This window comes from Homalodisca vitripennis, chromosome 8 (genome assembly GCF_021130785.1).
Source record: "Homalodisca vitripennis isolate AUS2020 chromosome 8, UT_GWSS_2.1, whole genome shotgun sequence".
Lineage (NCBI taxonomy): Eukaryota > Metazoa > Arthropoda > Insecta > Hemiptera > Cicadellidae > Homalodisca > Homalodisca vitripennis.
In genome coordinates this window covers 126,704,223-126,729,319 of record NC_060214.1, presented here as the reverse complement: position 1 = coordinate 126,729,319, position 25,097 = coordinate 126,704,223, and the positions used below count along the sequence as shown (strand labels likewise).

The window sequence follows — 25,097 nt, the reverse complement described above, 5'->3', positions numbered from 1 at the left end:
AAAGCATTGCGTTATAACCCCTCATCATCCGCAACAGAGGAAAAGACGATCGCATCACTGTGCGTGAGTGAGGTAAATTAAACAAAAACTTGTTTCTGCTGTTAAAGTTCGGTAGCTGAGGGTCCCCAAATAGTACGCGTCATCCACCCGACCCCGGACCAGGCCCCACAAATGTACTTGCTCCAAGACCCGCCTCCTCAGGCTCAGGCTCGTCAACCCAAACATCTCCAACAGCTCATTGTATGGAACTAAATACGTGTATACATTAAAACACTTGAAGTATAAATATCTCAAAAACTTCTTTTGCACTCTTTCAAGCATATCATTATAAATTAAATGTGTAGGATTCCATACAATGGCGGCGCTTTTAAGTCTCGATCTGACCAAGGATGTGTACAACACCATAAAAAACCCGATGTTTCTAAAACTCGCACCTTGTCTCATAATAAAGCCCATCATTCTACTCGCAGCATTCACGCAAGTTTCTATATGAGTACTGAACGATAATTCATTATCAATTGTAACGCCCAAGTCATTAACTAAATTGACTCTTGTAATTGACTGTCTATTTAAATTGTAGTTGTGTATTATGGAACTATTTGATTTGGTAAAGGACATTACATGGCACTTTGCGATTTAAAATTCATTTTATTTTGGCTAGCCTATTTATACACATTATCCAGATCAGCTTGTAGTATTTCAGCGTCCCTTATTGAAGAAATGTAATAAAAAAGTTTTAAATCGTCTGCAAATAACAAAGACTTTACTGTTTTAAACGTGGTCACACAAATCGTTAATCATAATTAAGAATAAACAAGGACCTAAATTTGACCCCTGAGGTACCCCAGATTCCACCAAGAAATTAGATGACAAATAACCCTTATAACATACAAACTGTTTTCGGTTTATTAAATAAGAATGGAAAAAATGTATTAAGTTACTTGGCAATCCATAATGGTGCAGTTTTTTCAATAAAATCAAGTGGTCCACTGTGTCGAATGCCTTGGACAGATCAAGATATATTGCATCAATCTGGGTCAACGAGTCCAACCCCAAGGAGACGTAATCCGTAAAATTTAATAGGTTTGTGTTAATTGAGCGTCCAGGCAAGAAACCATGTTGATTAGAAGATACGTATTTACTAAAAAAGTTAAATAAATATTTGTAAATAATGCTTTCAAATATTTTAGCAGGTGTTGACAAAACGGCTACAGGTCTATGATTTTGTATTTGGTATTCCTTCCCACTTTTAAAAATAGGCGTTACTTTAGTCAATTTCCATTTTTCAGGAAAAGTGCTTGATTTTAAACTTAAATTGTATAAACATTTTAACGGTTTGATTAAAATATCTTCACAGCCTTTGAATATGTACTGAGGTAACAAATCAGGTCCTGAAGTAGTTTTAGATTTTAACTTTTTAATAGCCAATTTAACATCTTGCAACGTGCCCCAAAGAAGAACTGAATTATTGTGTCTTTACTCCCAATATAAGAAAATGTGACCTTAACTTCGTGTTTGAATGGGTGCAACACCTAAATTACCCTCTACTTGATGTTACAGACTCTGTTGACCATAGGTTTTTTGAATTTTGCTCACAGTTAAGTTGCACTATTAGAAAAGCAAGCCCACCCAAATATATGGGAATCAAGCGCTTCCCTGTTTGGTTTTCTCCCGATCTCAAACAGATGATAATCAAAAAGAAGACTAGGCGCTTCAAACAGAGTCTTGATGATCGGACTTATCTTCAGTTCTGTGGTGCTCGTGCTACCTGCAAAAGACTGGCGAGAGAATGCTACTCGACATACATCCGCACTGTTGACTCGTCTATTCAAGGAAACATTCGTGCCTTCTGAAATCATATAAAATCTTCTAAGAGGGTACCGTCTCTTCCCTCAAAAATGCAGCTTGATGATGAATCTGCGGACAACCCGCAGGGTATCTGTGATTTGTTCGCCAAGTTCTTTTCCTCTGTCTACAAAATCCACCAGTGTACAACCTTGAAGCAACAACTTCTATATTTTCATGTCAATTCACCTGTGAAGAAGTGGAGGCTGAGTTGAAGTCGCTCGACACAAACAAGGGTGCTGGCCCCGATGATATCTCTCCTATGATCCTGAGGCATTGCAGCGGTGTAATATCGCCTCATATCACAGTTTATTTCAACGCTCTTATGGCTGCTGGCATCTTCCCTACTAATTTAAAGATTGGATATATAACACCTATTTTAAAGTCTGGATCTCCTTCTGATATTAAGAACTATCGCCCTATAATTATCCAGTCAACCTTGGCTAAGGTCTTTGAATCGCTCGTCCTTCGAAGCGTATATATATATACGCTATATATATATATATATATATATATATATATATATAAATAAATAATAATATATTATTATATATATATAATAATTATTATACATACACATAATGATATATAATTACGTGTGTATAATTATAAACAATTCAATAATTATGACATAACCGATACGAATTGTGGCTCATAATTATTTATATGTTTTCCTGTTTGATCGATCTCATTCTCGTTCGTTTATTATTTATGTAATTTCTTTATTATTTATGAGTTTACCTATAGTCATATATAGCCTACTCATATTTTAATGTAAAACATATGATTGTTATTTAGGACTACAGATACTTTGATTTTTTTTTTCTTCTTTTTTAAGCGTCAGCGTTAAGGTGTGCTGGCTTCATTGTACTCTGATATTTATTTTATTACACTGATATTTATTTGCAAAGTACACTATCAATCGTGTCTATGTCTGATTGAACCTCCCCGGGATTTGAACCCGTGATCTCTCAGTTAGAGAGCCGAGACTATATCCATTAGTCTACGGAGGAGGACTACTTTTATATCAATTGATAGTCTAGGATTCGAGATGCGAATATTAGGTATCGATTATTATATTCTTCGATATAAAATACCGAGTCCGCTTATCATACACTACCCGTACCCCCCCCTTAACCTGTCTTGGTAAAGAATCTGCAATAAACTAAATCATGTTTTTGCAAATTCATATAATTTAAGTAACATAATATATGTTGTTACTTTTGTATTTTCTTTCTCAAATGGTACAATTATCTCAAGATTTTACTGTATTAACAATGTTTTTATGTGGTGTAACTTAGATAATCGTCATCATGACACAAGTTGAGCAAACTAGTAAAACTATTATAACCTCCAAACTTTGTGTCAGCTGCAGTTTAATAAGTGATCATCAAGACAATCGAATCAGTGAACCAAATTATCTATTATAAATAGCTACACTTTTGAATACAAAACCATTCTTATTACAGTTGCTTAAAATCTATTTATTGCAAGGTTGTTAAAAGCTGATATATTGATAGGTGCTCAAGTAGTCTTACTAGTGGCACTTTTTCTATTAACTTTGAGAAAGTAGGGATCAGTGAAATTGGTCTATAGTTTGATGGATTCTTGAATTTAGGATAAATTTTGGCCAGTTTCAATGGTGTTGGGAAAACTCCTGAACCAAATGACTTATTAATTAGTTATATCAACCAGAGGATTGATAAGTTCTTCTTTGCATGTTTTTAATAGCTTAGAGGAGATCCCATCATATCCTGCTGAGGTCTTTGTTTTTAGTGAGCTAATAATTTGGTTAATTTCTTGTTTAGTTGTTGGCCTTAGGATTAAATTTGGAATATTCCTTCTGGACTGGAAGGTTTATTGCTTGTGTTACATGTGGTCCATTTTTTAAAATTATATCTTCAGCTATATTGACGAAATAGCCATTAAGATGGTTCGCAATATCGTGTGGGTTAGTCATTTCGCGTCCGTCAATGTCAAGTTTTTAGGGTAATAATGTGTCTTCTTTTTGCTTTCTTTCATTGTTAATTACGTTTCAGACAGCCTTTGTTTTGTTTTCTGCGTCGACAATCCTTGAGATATTTTCGTGTTATCTTAAGTGTCTAAGGTGAAGGCCATACTCTTTTCTTTAGAAGTGAAGCTCTTCTTTTGTGTTCCTCTTCACTTGTTGTATTTTAAAGGTTTTGAGCTGCATTAAACCTTTGCTTTAAATTGACTGCTGTGGTATCACTTAACCCTTTAAACACCAAATTCTTGTATAGGTATTTTACCCTAGCGCCAAATTACAGAATATTTGTATTATTTGTTTTTAACTTAAAGCCATTTTTTTATTTGGTTAAATAGTTAATTTGAATAGAAAAACACCCGTAGAATGCATTTTCGGGTATTTTTATAAAATGTATTGCATTTTTTACATTATAGTACCAGTAGGTATGAAATAATTGAACAATATTATTTTGATAAAACAGTATATTTTTTACTAAAACATACGTGGGCAAAACATTATGTGAGAGGTAAAGAAGTACAGATTTTGGAAAACAGTAAAAAGACAAACTATTCTACAAGTTTTTTGTTTTCTGTTTTTAAATAGTCGTTCATGGTATGAAAAACTTCAAAACACACTGCAGGGCTGGGTTATCGGTGCATGTTTTGCATGAGTGTATTGTTTCTTTTCTCAAGCCCCTTTTCAGACAAACAACTCACCTCGCACTGGCATTTTCTGAACTGTGCATGTGTTATTGGCTTTTTCAAGTTTTTTTTTGTTGTTGTATACATTTGTACAATAAGTAAGAATTTACGATCCCTATCTCCAACAGCCAAAAATGTTTTCCTATACCACTTTCGTGTCCGTCGCAAAAAGTTGTAGGATGATATAAAGTGGTCACTCCTATCCACTGCTCCCATATTTTTAGTGTAGTCTAAGACTACATTTGGTTTGGCTGTTGGAAGTTTGTTTGGCCACTTACTGGGTACATCAGTAACTTCTGTCTTGCTGCCTTTATTATTTGTACTAAGCAAATGAACAACCCTCGCCAAAAAACAACCAATATATTATTATTTCTCTTTGAAATAATATCCCCCTTTTTCATTTTTTTAGTTATTGTTTTTAGATTTGGAGGCATGCCCACTCTAGTTGGCATAACAGTACCTGTGAGGAAACAATTTGATTTGAGTAGCTACATGGCTAGTTCTGGGCTGGTGTAGTATCTGTCGTGTAAACATGTAAGCCAGTTGCAGGATGAGCTGGGTCTTTCAAAATTACAGACTTACACAGAGTTGTGACTATCTATGTAGTTATTAGAAAAGTCGAATGTGGTATTATTTCTTGCTTTCCAAAATGTTGGACTAAATCATATAATATAGCCATTTGAGCAATCAGATAAAACAAATACTTTCATACCAAATTTTGTTGGTTTTTGAGGGTTGTAAATCCTAAAACTTATACCCTTGAATGAGATGGTGCTCTCGTTCACAGCAACATAACTATTGGGATTGTAAAATAATTTACACATTTGTCTCATATGATCAATTAGAGGTTGTATAAGGAAGCCTTTTGTTTTGATACCACCCCAATCGTGCATTTGCCAAAAAATGTTGAGAAATATGTTTTTAGAAAATACATCATTAAAAAACTTCATACGTGATTCCCATTTTGTACTGAAGTATTCTTCAATAGAGGTCATTGGAATCAGACCTATATTTATTATTACACCAAGGAAAGCTTTGAAATCACATGCTTAACAGCTGATGTCATTCCATCTTTTCAGTCTTGAGTTGGATGAAACATTTGTGCTGATTTTCTTGTTTGCGTACAGATTTGTTTCATATACAATATAATCAATTATTTCATCATTGAAAAAAAGGTCAAAATATTCAATTGGTTTTGAATCAGAATCAAAAGAAATGGGTAAGTTAGGTTCATGATTTACACTGTAAATGGGTATTGTATGGCTAGGACCTGGATCACTATTAGATACCTCAGTCCAGGAAAGGTTTCTCGTAGACTTATTTGAGGTTGAAGCTTCGCTTTCAACTTCTGGGTCAGTTTCACTTTCACTCAAATTGTGCAAAATAATGTCCTGTTGCTCATCATCCTCAACTGCACTCGAAAACGTAGCATTCATAACCCCAAGAACGAAGTCATCAAAGTCCGGGTTGTCTGCGTTAGCCATGATAATGGAAATATTTTCATAAAGTATGTCAAGATTTAAAAACTTTCAAAACACTGTGTTACGATCCAGTCCCCACGGTGGCTGTGCGATTTTGCTACGTTCGTCGTCCCCCGTTTGTTGTGCCAATTTGCTCACAATCAGTTTTCTAAGTGTGCTGCCCCTCGTTGGTTGTGCGACTTGCTTACGATCAGTTTTTTAAACCGCTTTTTAACATGTGTTGTAATCCCCTGTTGGCTGACTCATATTGTTCCAAGTCTGTATTTAAATAACGATCAAACTTCAATGTCTGTGGTGTTATTGGAAGTGTAGTTTGTATTAGTGAAAGTAGGCTACACGTCATATATCACTAGCACTGGGTCTATATTATCTCAGGTTTTTTAAGTAGGTTGAATTATGGTTCAAACTTAATATTACTCTATTGAAAGTTCTGATCAATATGATTGTTTATATCATAATAAAGTTCACAAAATATTCACTGTTCTTTTATCAATCACTTTGAATCTAAAAAGTTTTGAAAGTAATATTCTTTAAGCTAAAGCTTAATTTCTTACTTACCACATTTCTTTGTAGATGGGATAGTCAATGAAAGACAAAGCAAATGACTTTGACGTCAATTTATTTTATATTATACTGTCTAATTCTACTCACTTTGCTTTGATAATTTGTTCACTAACACAACATCCCATCCCTGATTACAACTTCAATGCACTATTGTACAGTTTCATATTTCATCACTACTGTACCAGGAGGATCTACATGAGTACACGACCTCGCTGCTTCAAGTCCAGAGAGAGAAGAGGAATCTCCCTCTAAAACCACGCATACCGGCTCAAACAATACTCATCCCCTCTCCCGTTCAAATCAGCGTCTTCACGATTGAATATAATTTGATTCTTTTCTTATAATTGTCGAAATTTATCACGTTCACTATAATTGATCAATTTAAGTCTTTCTATTTTCTTTTATTATTTTTCTATAGCTTTTTTATTTAAATTTTTTGCAACATGTGCTTTCTGATGTCATCAATACGCAAGTCATTTTATCTCACAATTGGCTTTTCTGCGTAATTTTATTTAGTACTTTTGTAAAACACGAATTTTGGTTATGTTTAACTCATTTTAATTAATTAAATTTGTTCCCGTATAAAGTTTAATATATTTCTCTGTTATTAATTAAATAAATCTCAATTCCGATAACATGACGTCACAGTCTGCTATTTCCCCGCGAATATTTAAATGTCGTAATTTGACCTGTCACAACTGAACGTAATATAAACTAAAAAAACTGTACTAAAATTCAAAAGAAAACTATCAGTAAGCAAGAACGACAAAACTAGAGCACCAAACAAGCCTCCTGTAATGGCGGTGGAAATACTCGCTATGGGCGTTTGAAGAAGTATGGCAAAGACGGATGAGAACAAAGGAATCAGCTGTTATTTATTGATCCTCCCCAGATGTTCGGTTTGCACGTTGCCAGATGGCAGCAGGCAACAAAAGTGACTTGTCCTGCCATCTAGCGGATAATTTGACAACTATTAGCGCCTTTAGATTTGTAACACGTAGTTTGCGATATATATCGCTATGGGCGTTAAACGGAATTATATGCTTGCGGAATAAATCGCTTATGGCGTGCAAAGGTTTAACATATAATTTTGTTTTCTTTTTGATTTAACAATTGGACATGATAGATTTATTGCTTGATTTAGAATGTTGCTAAATTTGTCATATGGTTGATCTGTGCCAGTGGAGTTGTAGACCTCTGTCCAGTTTTGGTGTTGAAGTAGATTTTTTAGTGTAAGCAGGTTTCTATTACTGAAGTTTCTCCTCTCTGTTGTAGTGGTTAAAGCAGGTTTTGTGGTCCAGTGGATAGTGCAGAGTTGCCCCATGTGATCAGGGATAGCTGTGTTTATTACTTTAATATTTACAGTATCCGGATCATCATTGTTACAGCACACACAGTCAATCGATGTGTGGGAGGTCGGAGTAATCCGTGTGGCTGGTAGATCTAGTCTATACATGTTGCTGCTCCTATACATATGTCATGCATTTGTGCATAGTCTTGTTTCTTGTCAAGACAGTCAATATTGATGTCACCCATAAGCACTACTGAGTGGTTCCGAATTGGAATGTTGTCAAGAGTCTCAGATAAAACTTTAAGGCCGGATTGGAGGTTCCTTGGTGGTTTGTACACACCAAGAAAAAAGAGTATTTCTGCCTTCCTTTAGCTTAATGGTTGCCACTTTACATGTAAGTTCAATACTTAAATGACTTATATCAATCATTTCAGCCTTGTCCTTCAGTACGTCTTTAATAAAAATGGCTACCCCTCCCTTTAAGTGTGACTTTCTGCTTTATTTTGCTACTAGTGTGTACCCTATTAATCTTGTGTTTCTTTCTTCTGTCCATGTTCTGTAAGTGCCACCATATCTGGTTCAAATGAAGATAAGAGTGTATTTAATCTTTCAATTTTATTGGTAACTCTGTCTACATTCTGGTGAAAGATGTGAGAGTTTTTTTAACGTTTTGTTTAGGTGACGCCTGTGGTTTTATGTCCCACCTACTTTTATTTTGATCTTGATTAAGCTTGCATGTTCTAAAAAATGTTCTGAGCGATGGTTTTCTTGAAGAGACTGGTTATTAGTGATTAATAGAGACTGCAATGGCTGAGAGTTTAATGGTTTAGTAACAGAAGAGGCCAATGATAGGTTTGCTTGCTCAGTGTAGCCATAGTGTTGTTTTATGTGCTCCTTGTAGAATATAATGTGTTTAAAGAAGAAACCTTCATAATTTTCATCATTTCTTTTCAATTTACCATTCAATAGTGGGGACTTTCTTACATTCATTTTTATGTTTGAGGTGACAGGTAGCTGTAATTTCAAGTGGTTTGATTTTTCTGCAGCTTTTGCTACTTGCAAGGAGACTCTAAACACGTTCCTCTTCTTAGCATTGGCTAGAGAGAGTATGTATTTTTTTTGTGTAGTATTACTGTCTCCTAAAGTTTGGTTTTCGTGTGTCACAGGCAAGGTCGGCTTATTTATTTTTCGATTATCAACAAGTCGTTGTATAGAAGGGGTTTGTTGTTGTTGTTTATGTTGTTTATTAGAGGGGCTTGTGAAACATAAGCTTTCATTTAGGATATTAAGTTCACCACCTCCTAAAAATTGAGTTTTACCCTTTGAGCCTGAAACAATATGATCTTGTATATATAGTGTTTAAAAGGGATAGTCTCTCGTTATTCCCTCTTGGTCTTTTAGTTTTCGAAGTAGTTCATTGATGTAGCTTAAGGGTTATAGATAACTTTCATTCTTCTTCTACTTTTTTTGGCGACTTTTTCATTGTTTTTAGTGTAAGAGTTATTCTTTCCTCCACAACAGTTTTTTTATTTTCCAAGTTTGAAAGTGCAGTGTTTAGTACATTGATTTTGCCTTTAAGGTTTAGAATGTTAGCATTAAGAATATTTATTTCATCACTATAAAAGGTCTTTTCATTGTTAGACTGTATAAGTAGCTCTTCCTTTAATTTATATTCTTTAGCTAGTTTTCTGTTCAGGAAAGTAATTTCTTGTTCCAGTTCAGAGTTCCTTGAGATAAGGTTCTTCACTTTTTCTTGGCTGCACATGAGCCTGTCTTCAATGTCATGTTCGTGTGCTGATTTCTCTTGTTTGAGTTGTAATTTTTGTTCTAGGGATATTTCTTGGTTATTGAGTTCAGTTATTTGACTAAGAAGTCTATTAATACCTTGTTTGAGCTCTGTATTTTCAAGCAGTAAGGCATTCCCTACTTCAGTAGCCAGGGTAAGGGAATGTTTCCAGGTCCGTCTCCTCCAACTCCCAGTAGTTATTGATTTTTTCTACTACATTACCTTAGCTAATTTTGGCTGTGCTTTGTTCTAGAGGGTTTTCACAATCTGGGTTTTTAAAAGTGTCCTGACTGAAATGGGGAACAGGAAAGCTATTTTGGATGTCTCTCTAGTCTCTTTGATGGTCATCCTTACATTTGTAGTTACCTTGTTTAAGACTGATGTCAGATTGAACAGTATCGTCAGAGGTTAAAGTTTGCTGACTTGGCTTCCATTAGTGCTTTATTGAAGACTTTGTTTCTAAAGTTGTCTACTTATGGGATGCCATATTTGTGGATGTTTTCTGAGTAAGCTTGACTCATTTACTTGAGCCACTGTGTTGTCGCCAAAAAAAGGGTTTTTAATTTATAAGAGTTATTTTTATAATTTTTTTATCATGTCAATAACTTTTGCTGGCCTATGACTGTATCCTTTCATCTTGACAAAGACTAAATCTCCCTTACAAAAATGGTTGGATTTGTTCGTTGTCATTATGACTATTTGGGTGTAAGTGAAAAAACTCTTAAAATACAGGTATAGAAAGAAATCATTATTTAAAAGTTTGGCTGATTCTTTATGTAAATAATCTTGAAGTCCAGGTTTAAAAATAATGAGTTTTTAAACGTTTTGCTGATTCTTTACATGTATGTTGTCAATAATCTTGATGTCCAGGTTTATATACAACGAAGAAATTACACCACAAATTTATTGTTGATTATGGAAGTTTGTTCCCTCATTATTTTTGTCTTATGATATGCGACACCAAACTGAGCATTAATTGTTTATAGGATATTTTAAAAAAAAGAACATAAAAAGTTCAGTATGCTACAAATTTGTGTTCCACTCCAAAAGGCTGATATTTTATTTTTACTGTGGGTGTACAGTAAGAAAATATGAGGTGAATGAATGAAATATGAATGAATGAAATATCGTTTTATTCCCAAACCACAAGTATATATACATGGTGCATACCTAAAGAAAGAAAAGAAAAAAAATAAGCATATTGTTGATTAATTTTTTAAATTAATAATCTTAAAATAAGTGTAACTAATTATAACTAAAAACACCTTAATATAATAAAAAAAAGGAAATAGTCTACATGGGCAAGAGCCTGTGCGTAGACTAAGTTGCAGTGTGAGCTAAGTTAATAATATGGGAAATGATAATGAAGAAGTTAAAAGAAAGTTTAACTAACATATTACGATTAAAAAAAAAAGAAAGAGACAATAAAAAATAAATAAAATAACAATGATAAACATAGTTTATTATAATTTAGAAAAAGTAAGTCTGGGTTTCAGCTTGGAACTGTCTAATATGTAATGTATAACTATCTCATTCTAATTATGTCTGAAAGAACTTGTGCCTATTAATAGTAGATGATTGGTGATGGTATGTGGGGGAGGGGTCCAGTAAGTGAGTCGGTGAGAGTGTATTGTATTGTGTTATGTTATGTTGTGAGGTCAACGGTCAGGCCGGCCCAGAGAGATAACAGCCTCGGTGTCCTCCGAACTCAGCGCAATAAGCCACTCTGTCACTTGCTTTTTGAAAATAAAGAGAGAGGGTAAATTGAGCAAATCAACGTTCTGGTATTTTTGACACATATTACGATAAATAATTTGAGATAAGTAGAAGCAGTTTGTTTTGGAAAAGGTTTTAACATATTGCGGAACAACTATACCAACATTCTCAGAAAAGCGGGTGTTATGAGGATGTGATACTCTTTCGAAAATGTTTTCTGAGTGTTTATACATATGAACTAAAATAAATTTTACAAACAACTGACGAATTGTTAGGACACCAATTTCTGAGAAAAGATTATCAGTTGGATATCTCCGATGTTTTTTAAAGGCTACTTTAAGAATAGATTTTTGAATTACACAAAGCGGTTGTAAAATTGTTTTATAAGCTCCTCCAAATGCAATAATACCAAACGATAACAAAGACTGAATATAAGCATGATAGGCCATTTTAATTTCTTTTTCTTCTAATATTTCACTAAGCTGATTAAAAGCAAAGATATATTTCCGTAATTTATTTTTTAAGAATTGTACATGTTCAGTCCACTTCATATTTGAATCAAATAAAATTCCTAGGTATTTATACGAATACACTTTGTTTATTTCACTGCAAAAGCACGCGTTATTAAAGGGACTTCCACAGACATGAATTTTTAAATTATCGAGTTGGTAATCAGTTGTTTTACGTAACGAAATAGGCATGAATTTGGTTTTTGATATATTTAAGGATAAAATATTTTGGTCAAGCCAATTATTTAGTAAGAAAAGGTCTGATTCTGCCTTGTTTTTTACCTCCTTCCACGTTGAACCAGTAATGAAAATAAGAGTGTCGTCTGCAAATAAAGTTAATTTACCATTGGTTTGAAGCTTTGAAATATTATTAATATAAATTAAGAAAAGAACAGGGCCAAGATTCGAACCCTGGACTACGCCGTAGTCCACTGGCAGAACATCGCTTGACACCTCGCCTAGCGAAACAATCTGTAGCCTATCTGTGAAATAGCTACGGAACCACGCGAGGGCGCTACCCCGCACCCTGATGAACTCAAGTTTTCGTAACAAACAGTTTCTGTCAACTGAATCAAAAGCTTTTTTTAAATCTAAAAAAATTAGCATACTACGTTTATTATTCGATATTGCCTCATTTATACCTTTGTTAATGTGAAATAAAGCATCAGATATGTCTTTGTCATTTCTAAACCCATATTGAGAATTGCAAATAATTTGAAACTGTTGGAGATAGAAAACAAGTTGGTCTTTGACAATTTTTTCTATGATCTTAGCTACAACACTTAACAAAGAAATTGGACGATAATTATTCATGTCTGTGAAGTCATTGGATTTATGCAGTGGAATAATTTTTGCTAATTTTAAATTATCCGGAAAAACACCCGAAGTCAAGCTCAGGTTTACAATGTGCAAGAGAGGTGCGCAGATTAAATGTATGTTATCCTTAAGAACGAAGGCCGAGATACCATCATGACCAGGTGCCGACCCTCCGCGAAGACCCATGGCGTAACGTACTATGTCGAGTTGAGTGACAGTATTGAAAGTAAAGTTAGGGTCAAGTGAATAGTCTGCGTCGTTGATGACCGGAGCCCCTCCAGAGTTGAGTGAGCCGGCTAACCTAGAGCCCACAGACGTGAAAAAGGAATTAAAATCATTAGAAATTTGCAATTTTAAATTCAAGTCATTTGAAGAGCCAGGTAGGTATTTCTCGAAAGGGAACGATTCTTTGTGGTTATGTCTACCAGACAGCTCGTTAATAATTTCCCAAAACTATTTTGGATTTCTGCTCGACTCATTTATTTTCCCCCTATAATAATCTTTTTTTGCTTTTTTGATGTCTTGGTTCAATGTATGTCGCAAGGATCGAAATGTATTTATCAGTAATAAATTGAATGGTTGATTTTTAGTTTTTTACTTAATTTGTCTCTCTTACGAATGAATTTAATTAATTCCGAATTTATCCAAGGCTTTATTTTTTTGAATCTTGACGAACAATGATTGCTTGTTTTTCTAGAGGCTTCAATACAGCTGCTCAATGTAGTAGTAAAATAAGCTGAAGACTGATTAACATCATAATTATCAAGAATCGGGCTCCAGTCGGTTTGTGAGATATGTCTAGTTAAAAGTGCGTGGTCAATGTAGGTGCGACTACGGTTCTCTGTAATAGTGTCAGTATTTATGTTATCAGTAGTAGAGATAGTCAGTGCAGTACTGTAGTGGTCCGTGACATATGAATGAACAACAGCGGCTTTAACACCTCTCATATCGTGAAAACGAACAAAAATGTGGTCAATGCAAGTAGATGTATTATGTGTCACTCTGGTAGGTTTGTCAATGCACTGAGTAAGTCCAGCGCCCAGTAAACAATTCAGGTAAGAGTCGGTAATTGTATCAGTTTTAAGTAGGTCGATGTTAATGTCACCCAAAAATACACACGTCTTGTTTTTGCTTACGCTATTGTAAAAGTTTTCTAACCCATTTACAAAAGAAACAATATCACTGTCGAAAGTTCTGTATACAGCTAAAATGTTAAACGTTTTATTAAAAAGTTTGAATTCCAAAGATAAGCCGAAAACTTGGTTAATGTTTATTTGTGTAACAGTAGCAGATAAACGTTTATTGATAAACACAATGACGCCGTCATTCCTGTTATTTTGTGTGTCTGTCATTGTACAGTCGAACCCGTCAATGTGAGCTATCTCCCCCCACTCAACCAACACTCCGTTAAAACTATGATATCTAACTTAGTTGAAAGAGACTCTAGATATACTAAAAAATTGTCAAAATTTTTTGAAAAACTTCTAATGTTTGTGTGCAAAATTTTACAACTACCGTCTACTGGCACATCATTGAAAAAACGATTGCAATCAAAATCACTATCCAGTTCCAAACAGCTATTAAATACAAAGTTTGTGTTTTCATCTCTGTCACCGAACATCATCCAGCAACAGCCCACCTGCCCGCGCCATTCTAACAATCCTTATGTAACAATGAACTTAAAATTATACTCTAAAAGAAAAGCAAAAGGCCTTGCTATATTAATTATTTTACACACATAATAAGTGATTAAAAATAGTAAATTACACATCTTGTACATAGACATCTGTTTAAAATGTAATGAAACTAGACTGTAATGAAATTAATTCCTAAAAAATCACGTAAGGTAACAAATTATGAAAACAATAATATAAAACATTTAAATGTGAGTGAGAACTATTCTGATATACATCTTAGGTGACATATATAAAACATTATTACTCATAGTAATTAATACATGTAATTAATATTAGTTGAATTTTGTAATAATATAAAGACAGATTTATAAATGTTCAACTTACTAAAGGTAAATTTTATGTGATTTTCTGTGATTCAATAGTTTCCCAAATTATACGAATTAAATTCTCTATAAAGTTACTTGAGAATATATATATATATATATATATAATTTCAAAATACATCCTTAAAACTAAGAAACACACACCTCAAACAAACGTCTCTAAACAAAAAAAAAAAAAAAAAGATTATACATTCATTTAAGATATACGGTACTGAAAATGTATTGTCATCACTTGTCAAATTGGTCCATATCCGCCATCCTCTGGACTCGGATGAGAGCTGCATCCTCGGACTGCTTAATGAGGATTTTCCCGTTGACGTATCGAGCGAAATGCAGCTTCCCGTTCCGCTGAAGGTGTCTGGCACGTCCAAGAAGGGTTTTGTTGTAGGCCGTTAGGTGTTCGTTCACGAACACTTTCCCCGGTCGTAGGGCCGCTGCTATCTCCGACGTCTCGATGGTCTTCTTCCGCTTCACCGCTGACAGCCAGGTGTCTTTTGCTGTTCTTGTAGTAAATTGCACGATGATCGGCGGATACGAGAGCTTCTTGGAATAAAGGCGAAGCCGATGGGCGATCGAGACGTCATCTCGTCTGTAGGTTACGCCAATGACTCCCGATAGCATCTCCAGACAGGTGTAGACGTCCTCCTCTGCGGTGACAGGTATGCCGATTATCTCCAGGTTGTTGGCGCGAGTGTATTGCTCAATGTCTGCGAGTTTCGCGTGGGCTGTGAGAACCTCGCCTAGGAGTCGCACGTTTTCTTGCTCCAGCATGTCACAGCGTTGTACTAGGTGCTGCTGAGACGATTCCATAACGTTAGTTCGTGTCGATATGTCTTCAAGTTGTGCTTTAAATTGCGACAGCTCATTTTGTAAACCAAGTATTTTTTCATCGGTGTTAGAGTTAATTTTAATTTTCAAGTCTTCCAGGGCACTTAGAAACCATGTTCTGTCCTCACTAGAGTCTTTTTCAACAGACGAAACTGACGAAGTCTCATCACTGCACCCTTCACACTTCCACGAACGAGTTTTAGTCTTCGCGATGTTCCGCACGCACGTGTTGTGAAACGACGACTTGCACACGGTACATTTCACGGCCGCGTCACCGGCGGTGGTCAAGGCGTCGCACTTCCCACACTTAACACTCATAGTGAAATTTAGAAAATAGAACAAAAATAATTAAGAACGAAATATACAAACTTAGAACAGACCAGACATGTACAGTAATGTAGGCACTAGGCAGGTCAAGGCAGGCGCTCAGATAAGGCCGGAACGAGATAAGACGTCCCTTCTCATCGGCGCTCGGACCGCAACTTGAATACAAGGTGTTCGTGTCTACCTTGTATTCAATGTAGGCAATGTGTATCAATATACAAAAAGTATTTACAAACATATTTTTATTATTGGCTATGTAATTGCTTAGCCATATCTCAAAGTTTACATTTGTACTTCAATACTTAATGCAGATTGTAATTTATTGCAGTTGCCTTGCTGTATTGAGAGAGGAACAGATAAATGCTACGCAATCGCTGAGTTTCCAGATGGTATTTAACTTGTACCGAAAACTTTGTGGTTTTGTGATGATGCCTGTGGCCTAACTATGTGAATCAACTAAACATGAACAAAACAACAGCTGCCTACAGGACATAGGTAAGAACAATTGTAGAAACACTACCATATGAGTTTTTGTTAATGCTTGTAAGAAATTAAAACGTAAGCTATATAAGATTTTATAAATGTTATAGTTTTTTTTTTTTTTTTTTTGAGAATTGATGCAATTTTTAAAGTCCAGATTGGATGAATTGTTGGCATCTTTCTCAAATTATATTTTTATTAATATTGCATTGTTTAGGATTAATTTATACAGTGTGTCCCCATTTGACAAATTACATTAGTCCAAATTCATATAGCAACATAAATAAGCAATATTAACAAATTTCAGAAAAAGTGTAAGCTACCAGAATTTGTATGTAAATAATTAGTAATGTGCTCTAAAGTACCCACATACCGCACATACCCACATTTCGCATACCGTTGAAATTGCGAAGCTCTCAATTGTAATTATGCAGGAATGTAAAATCATACTATTCTACCTTAGGAATGTAAAATGAAATGAAATAAATATAGGAAGCATAATAATATTTTACTTATCAAGGGTGGTTGGTATTATAATTATTTGTTCAGTTATAAAACATAACCAAGAGAACTATTGTTATGCAGGTTAAGGTAGGTTAATAATTGGTCAGGACAATCTTTTCAATAATTTCAGAAAATGGAGAAATTAATGAAATTGGTCTATAGTTTTTTTATTTCAGTGTGTGAGCCTTTTTTATGTAAAGGGTACATTTTTACGATTTTTAGTGAGGCTGGAAACTGGCTGAGTGCAAAAGACTTGTTGACTATGGCAGCAATAGGAGCCGCGAGTTGCAGAGCGCAATGCTTTACTACTTTCGCTGGCATCTCAACAATTCCACAGGAGAGCTTAGGTTTTAAGGAAGCTATTGCATCTTGAATATCTTTCTGAGTGACATGTTTAAATCTAAAATGACCGGAATAGTTGAATGTAACTGGTTGCTGAAAATTAGGTAAAGTGGGTTTCTGTTTTAGGGTTTCTTCAGCTTCTTCAGAAAAGAATTGGTTGAAATGATTAGCTATAAACTCAGGATCACTTACAGGTTTTGTTAGTTCAGGATCATTTACATTTTAAAACTGAAATTTTAAAACAATTTAAACGTTAAAAGTCAAAAGAGGTGGTGGCAGGTATAGCTCAATGGTAAAATATTGGATTTCAGAGACGAACTCTGTTAGGTAGTTACCTGCTTTCCTAGATTTAGATCTAGGAAACCAGGTAACTACCTAAATACAAAATATTTTACTTGTTAGCAATTAAAATATTTTGTATTAATTTTGATTTATAGTTCGCCAAAGACAACTTCAGTACTCTAGTAAATTATAATTAGATGGTTACTAGTATGACAAATTACAATAATCAACTCAACATTTGATATGAACAATGAACAACGTATGATAAGTCCATATATGAAACATTTTCAGTAAGAACACTTCTTAATCCCCTAATAATACTATAAACACGAAAGTGTCTTTGTTTGTTTGTTTATTTTCATGCATAAACCATTCAACCGTTGTACTGAAATTTTACATGGACATTCTTAGAATACCTGGGATGAATATAGGCCTTAATTCAAAAATCCCTCCGAGCTACTCCTCACTGCTCTCTAAAGTTACAAAACACACCATCTTGGTGTCTAAAGTTGCATTCCAGCAAACGAATATTATTAATTTAAAGCACCTGTTAAATGTAATAAATTTTTGTGTATAAAAATTGTTTTATAACAGCACAAACATATGATTATATCATTTAACCAATATTTTTAACTTGTTTACATTTTAAATTTTGAAGGCATAGAGTAATCTTGATAGTAACACTTCTTATTTCAACCTATTCTGAAAGAAATAGAAGAAAATTAAAAGTTTTGTTAAACATAGTTTGAACTGTAAATTTTAGAAAATATGACGTACGCAGTGCTTGGTCAGTAATGAAATGAACATTTAAAAGCCATAGTTACCATATAACTTTTACTATAAATTTAAAGACCGTCATAAAACCCATCTTAGTTGCCTTTTGACAGAAGCAGGCATCTCAGATCTGTGTATGTACGAGATCTCGTGTATATATTTTCTACATTGGGAAACAAGGTAAATGAAAATGATTTATTTCTCCCTTTTTATACAATCAATGTACATGCAACAATGTCTTAGAAATTAACTGCCACGTTATCAAGTTATGTGGCAGCTATTCGGAACAAAAAAGTCAAATCAAAAATGCACAAAAACAAAATAGTTAACAAACTGAAAGAGTCCAGTAACATAACAACTAAAACCTTTAGCTCAGTGGCGTCGGCTACAGTTTTGACAAATATACACTATTATACAGAAGGATAAATTATAAACACAAATACAGAGCAGTAATAATTATAATAAAGAGCAGTATTAGGACATTAGTCTTTGATCATGTTTATAATAATAACCAGACTATCTTACAAAGATTATAAAAGATTATCAAGACTGATTGATTAGATGTTTGCACTATTGCAACAATTCCTTAAGAAATTCCAAACTGTCATGCTCAAGTAACCAGATCTTAAGCTTCTTGCAAACTTTGGTAGGTTCTGAATAATTTTGAGATGCTGGGGTAATTTATTAAAACATTTGAGTCCCGCATACTGAAAGGAATGTTTGAAAATGGATTTATATTAACCTTTGGTAATCTAAACATCCGTTGTCTAGAACTTCTAATGTAATGAGGAATATTTATGCTACCCCTATTGCCAGTCCTTAAATAAAATAACCGCAGTAATTTGTACGCTTACAGGTGTTGTACGGGTAAAATATTCAATGAGCAAAAAAGAGGAAATTAACTGTCCAGCATTTTTTTATGTAAAATTATTTTTATAAAAAAATTTGACTTGTTCTGATTTTATTAATAAGGTAAGTAAAAGTTCCCTCCCCCAACATGTAATTCCTTATTGCAGTTTTGAATGTATCAAAGAATGATATAAAATTTTAAGCAAAGATTGCTTAGAAAATTAATTACATGTTCGTCCCAATTTAATTTTTCATCCAAAACCACACCCAGGTACTTAAAATTACTAACTTTATCTGTAACTTGGCACAAGATATTCAAAGTTTATGAACTTGGTTTTACTAACATTAACTTTCATATTATTGACATAACTCCATTGGGTCAACAAATATAGAACTTTATTTATATTAATGCATAACTTTGTCTATTTCGGAGTATGAGAAAGCGATGTTGTCAGCGAATGCAGTTCTATTACCGACAAATTTAAAATTTTAAAGGTCATTTATAAAAATTAAGAAGAGGGTTGCTGAGATAACCGAGGCTTGTTCCACCCCTGCCCTCACAGGTACTGTAAAGGCTGACTCAGGCATTCTCCAATCTGCACACACTGAGTCCTGCCATTCATAATGGTTCTGAATGGGTTTGGACTGGTCCAGAACCTTTCACATCTGCTCCCTCCATTTTATTTAAAAGAATTTTGTAATTTACACGGTCAAATGCTTTTTTGAAATCAACGAAGCCCTGTTGTTTAGCAACCATTATTTAAACCGTCGTAAATTTTATTTGTGAATTTAATTAGCACATCGTCTGTTGATTTACCCTTCATAAAATCAAATTGGTTTGGATTGAAGAAATAGATGCCGTGTAGGTAACTAATAAGTTTATTTCTCATTATTATTTCCAACACCTTTGAAAAGACTGAAAGTAAGCTAATAGGTCTTAGGTTATCCAATTTTATGAAGTTTTCCTTTTTAAAGATTGGAACAACAATGCTAGTTTTTAATATTACAGGAAACACCATATACTAAAACTAAAACTAACCATAATTTAAAACTTAAATTTAGTGTGTGTGTGTTAAAACTGGTGCGATATGATTTGAAATAGCTTTTAAGAAGAAAACAGTAAAATTTTCAAATCCAGAGGAGTTTTTATTTTTTAAGTTTTTAATAACGTTCAAAACTTAATTTCATTAGTAAAATCAGATCGTAGTAAAAGTAGATTGAATTAAATTACAATGGCTATAAATATACACTGTTTTAGTGATTATCTTGGTCGAGGCAACAAAGCAAACGCAACATTGACATTGGAAATATAATTGACTGAAACCAAAATTACTCATACACGTAAAAAGCCTGTAACATTGCGTGCGAAGCCACGGGTAACTGCAAGTGTAATCACAAAGCAATATATCAGACACTGTATGCAGTTTTTTAATTATATACAATCGTTATTACAACCATTGTATATAATTGATAGTATATTTGTATATCTTGTGAGCCCAAAAGTGTCTTTGCGATGGTAAAGTTCATGCGGCGGGTAGAAACCTTTGTGGTTATTCACGTGTAGATGTGAGCAATGTCCGTATGTGATGATCTATATATACATATATATGCAGTTGTGTAACAGTCTTTTGGACCAAAACTTGAAATGTATAACTTTATTAATTTTTGGACTAATTCAAAAATATACAACGAATATACGCACCTGTTCTTATTCTGTTATATCAAACTAACATTTTTATGGTAGGTAAAGGAAAATTTTTATAAAATACTAAAATCTAAACATTATATACTGTATTGTACTATATTAATACTATATATTTTAAGATCAATTGACTGATCTCTAAAGTTTTCTTGCATAATACATGAAGACTAAATCATAGAAAATTATAAAACTCAATAGCTTAACAGTAGTGACAATACTACAACGCTATCAAGTAGTTTACGTTATACACTATAAAATTGCCCTACAAAAAACCAGTTAATTTTTACAATCTTTTTTTATAAATAAAAACAACTACATAAGTAAGAAATATAATTGTTTTTGTTAGATGTCAGCTGTACATAGAAATCGATTCTTGCAGGGAAAAAAGAAAAAACTAATTGCAGTAAATCAATACTTTAGGTAATACTTTTCCATAACATACTCGTATTTATTAAAAATAATGTATATAAATTTAAATTTTTAAAATTGAAAGAAATATAGAAGTCTGCTTTTAATAAAATACTCATTGTTACCAATCAGGACAGACCTTTGGTGACAAAAATATGCTTGCATCATCTGAAATTTTTATTTTGTATTTTACAGCTCCATTGGTCTAGAGCTCATATTGAATATACAACCAAGGCCGCTGCAGGAATGGTCATGACTAGATGGCTTCTACAAAGGAAACTGAGGCACACAAGATAAGAAACGTTAGTATACCACATATTTTAATAGTACAGTAGAACCCCTCATATCCGGCCACCACGGGACCGAGCCCCTGGCCGGATAAACCAACCTACAGTACACAACACTTGACGAAACAAAACAATTGTACTGTACTGTACTAACCGCACTGGAAATAATCAACGAACTGTTTACAGGTTAAACCTATTAGCTCAACTGAGGACAACACAGGAAAATGTAAACAAATAGATACACCAAAATAACGCAAGAGTCGTGGGAGACTAGTGCGTGTAACTGCGTGTCTGCAAGCCGTGGTAAATAAATTTCGATATTGGCTTCCGGGAAGTGGCCGGATAATCCGAGGCCGGATATGAGGGGTTCTACTGTATTTTGACAAATTATACCTATATCGTATTATTAACATCATGTATAATTTTTATTTACTATTTGCACTTTTTTCGGAACAGATAAAATATACAATATAAAAAATTTTTCTTAGTAAAATATACAGAGGATAATTTGTAATAAAGGAATACATTGTAAGCCGTATTTTTTTTAGAAAAGGATACAAATCTGATTGTAGCAAAAGGGTAATAAATATCCAAGCTAAGGTCCCCCCCCTATATCCCTTCTATTTATCTTGCTAGCTGGCACTACAGCAATTATTTTGTGTGGCAGATTGTTTTCTAAAGAGTATCAAGCCTTAAAAATTACAAGTATTACTAGCTTGATTGTTATTTTATCTGTTTTCATATATTTTTTGTTTGTTTTTGTGTGTGTATAGACACATACTAACACAATGTTCAGTAATAAAAATTGGCGAATTTGAATATTAAAATTGAATTCCTCCTTTGGATTACTTACTATTTATTTTATAATTTAGCAACCAATAAATAATAATACAGTAGTTCCGTTTTAATGTCAATGACACTGAGTCTTAGATATGACAAATGCAATATTAACAAAGTTAATAAGTTAACAAATTCCAGGTTAAACAATCCGGATAAGAGAAATTGATAATACTTCGTATCTTTGCATAAATCTCAAAAACCATTAAACGGATAACCACAAAATTTCGTATGATAATCTGGAAACATATTGTAGTTTTATAGGACACTATGTCCAACATTGCACTTGATAATTTGTTGGTTAAAACACACACATTACCAATGTGAATCGGTAATGTGTGAATCTTTTAATATCGTGAGATATTAAAAGAATTATTTTATAAATTCAATAATATAGAGACTTCTATAAAATCTTTTGGCTGTTTCATTAATTTTAATAACATAACTTCTAAGTAGAATTTGTTTACTAATTTATGTATTTACTTTACATGCACGATATGTTCTGTCTGATAAGTTTGAAATGGCTAATGGCATTACATATAATGCTCCTTCCATTAGCCATAAAGACCAAGGATTGACCTCATAGGATCAGCCAATAAGTAATATACATGTTTATAGTCATGTACACTTTCAACATTCTCTCATGGATTTCACTACTTTTTACACCCTTTGCAACTAAAAATATCATCTCTGGCTGTTGTTCCTCTGTGATGCAATAATTCAGACAACTTGCAAATATCGATTACATTTGATGTTATCTTGACCAAATACTCTCGATCAGCTTATAAGAATAAAAGTAGTCAGATGCTAATTTAATGAACTCAAATTATTTTATTAAACTACATGTGTCCGATATAATGAGAAAAACTACTTATTGAATGAACTTACTTATCATGATGGCCTCTTAATATGCTTGAACATTTGGTTACAGAAAGGAGGGGACCAGTAGCAGCATCTCCAAAGAAAGCAGTAATTCAAATGTGGGGAAATTGGAGTACATGTATTAATCTAGTTGTTTATTGTATAACTAGAAATTAAATTCGTTTAAAAATTGTTTTACTATTATAGTCACAGGTATTTTTAGAATGCATTTAATTTTTTCTTGTTAATCACACATATTTTAAAATATGAAATTAAAATATTTCATAGTAAATTTTAAAGTGTATTGTTTGTTTTTTAAATTTTATGTCTCAAATGTTGTTCCACAGGGATCTGTTCTGGGTCTGCTTTTGTTTATTATATACATTAACGATCTGCCTTTCAATGTTCCATGTAAGACCACTCTTTATGCTGATGACTTTTAATTCTCTTTATGATGAGGTAAAAACACATAGTGATAAGGTAATGGAGGTTGCTTATTCTTGGTTTAATTGTAATAATCTACAAGTCAATACTGATAAAACAGAATCAATTTGCTTCACATTGAAAAAGTTGAACGTAAAAGAAAATTTTTCTAAACCAGTTAAGTTGCTTGGAGTGGTTTTTGACCAGAAGCTTTCTTGGGAGGCTCACACCAACACAGTAGTTTCAAAACTGTCTAGGGCCTGTTTTCTACTTTGAAAATTAAAATCTTGTGTTGGTGGAGATATGATGCTTATCTCCTACTTTAGTGAATTTCACTCTCACTTGCTATATGCTGCAATGCTGTGGGGAAATAGTAAGGGTGCTAGCCAGGTTTTCACATGGCAAAGAAAGGCAGTGAGAATTTTGGCCAATTTAGCTTATCAGAATGATTGTAAGCAATGTTTTATTGATTTTAATATAATGACAGTTCCTTCTATTTTTATATTTCAAAATTTAATACATGTAAAGAAAAACCAAAATGAATTTGTTTGTTTTAATGAGGTCCATGACTATTATACTCGAAGGGCACAGGATATTATTATACCTTTATTATATACAGAAGACTATAGCTAGTCATAGACATTTCCAAATTAAGTGTTTTAACAAACTACCACAAGAGTTCAGAAGTTTAGAATTTCAACCATATTCATGTAAATTGTCACGTTGGCTTATAAGTAAGGCCTTTTATTCACTTGAATTTTTTACAACAAATATTAATTTACCTTAGAATAGATGGATGTGTGGCAGTTTCTCACTTTCTGAGGATGAATTTTTCTGTTTGCACTGACCTGAATCTATTATAGTATTCTTTCCATGTTTTATATAAGCGCTTCAATGTGTCTGGATGGAACAGGCCTTTGGGCAGTGTGGACACAGTCTTACACTTGATCATGTTTAGACTAATTATACTATTATGTATTTTAAATTAACATAATGTATAGTATGTATGTTTTGTATAGTGTAATGTATTATACATTATTTTTCTTAATGTTGTCTATAGCAATGCAAAATTGACAATAAATGAAAATGAAAATTTTATTTTATTATGACTATACAGGGTGAGTTTTTTAAAGTGATCCCATAGCTAACTTTTTAATTACACGACTTAGCACCACACTTTAAACTTGGAACTTGCCCAATTTTAAGTTTCACTCAGGGATACACTTTCAAATTTTTTTGAAGATAGCCGCCATTTTCCAATATGGCGGTCAACTTTAAAATCTCTTATGGAACACCCTGTATTTTATGTTGTTTTTAGATTCTACTCAACAAAATAATACATTTTTGCTTTTGAGAGTTTTTCAATATCTCTAATGGTTCAGGAGCTATGTGGACTGGAAGTTTTCATAATTTTTGCCAATATGGCGGCCAACTTTAAAATATTTTATGGAACACCCTGTATTTTATGTTGTTTTTATAT

General features: G+C 33.4%; 1 long non-coding RNA gene across 1 annotated transcript in view; it reads left to right on the top strand.

Moving 5' to 3' along the window:
* Positions 1–24,819, top strand: part of LOC124368261 — a 29,343-nt gene extending 4,524 nt beyond the window's left edge. The window contains exons 2-4 of the long non-coding RNA XR_006922939.1: positions 16,197–16,363; positions 21,405–21,511; positions 23,265–24,819. This is a non-coding gene — a long non-coding RNA (uncharacterized LOC124368261). The remainder of the gene's footprint in view (positions 1–16,196; positions 16,364–21,404; positions 21,512–23,264) is intronic.
* Positions 24,820–25,097: the final 278 nt, after the last annotated feature.